We start from the raw sequence: 785 nt of genomic DNA on the forward strand, positions 1-785 counted from the left end.
CACCATCAGTTCTGTGGAAGGGTCACCAGCAACTCCAGTTCTTTGTTTCTGATACACAGCATCCACTGTTCTTTCTCCTTTTTATTGAGGTAGAGTTGGAAATTGTTTCGAGAGACAGAAGGAGAGGAGGGAGAGACAGAACAGACATGAACTGTTGATCTCCCTTGTTTCTCAAAACGTAAAATCATTGCAGTGCGATCATTTCCCTTAAGCATGAATAAAGGGTGCAGGTTATGCATGAGCTTGTGGCGCAACGGTAGCGCGTCTGACTCCAGATCAGAAGGTTGCGTGTTCAAATCACGTCAGGCTCACTAACGTCAACTTCTTACATTTCAAATCAATAAAAGAGTACGTTTACTCCGAATATCTGTTGAGCCAAATCTTCTTTGCGGAAACGTTCGATCACTCTCGTCTGACGGCCTCTCTCCACATGAATGGTGAGCCTAAACTTTATAAACGGCGTCAGTAAAATCCAATGCCGGACACTGATTTGGTTCAATCGATTTTTTTGCCAAGCGTAATTCACCGAGAGGATGCTGCTGTGTGAAACAGCGTGGGGAATTACTGCAGGCCCTCCTGCGCATGGGACACACCGCAACTGATGTGTTTCACCTTCACCAGTTTATTCCTATCTCGGCGAAGAGAGGTTTCATGATTCGGATCAAAGCAGCCAGACAGAGAACAGTAGAAGAGCACTCAGCCCTTCACAAGCTTGTCACCACAGCTGGGTCATCGTGGACCGTGTATCAGTATGGGATAGTAATCTGCATCCACTGACTGGAAGC

General features: G+C 46.4%; 1 non-coding gene across 1 annotated transcript; it reads left to right on the top strand.

Annotated features, from left to right (window-relative positions):
- The first annotated feature begins 239 nt into the window (after positions 1-239).
- On the top strand, positions 240-311 carry trnaw-cca. Its single transcript has one exon. It is a non-coding gene; the product is annotated as a tRNA-Trp (tRNA).
- The last annotated feature ends 474 nt before the right edge of the window (positions 312-785 follow it).

Source organism: Chiloscyllium plagiosum, unplaced genomic scaffold (assembly GCF_004010195.1).
Source record: "Chiloscyllium plagiosum isolate BGI_BamShark_2017 unplaced genomic scaffold, ASM401019v2 scaf_81695, whole genome shotgun sequence".
NCBI classification, from domain to species: domain Eukaryota; kingdom Metazoa; phylum Chordata; class Chondrichthyes; order Orectolobiformes; family Hemiscylliidae; genus Chiloscyllium; species Chiloscyllium plagiosum.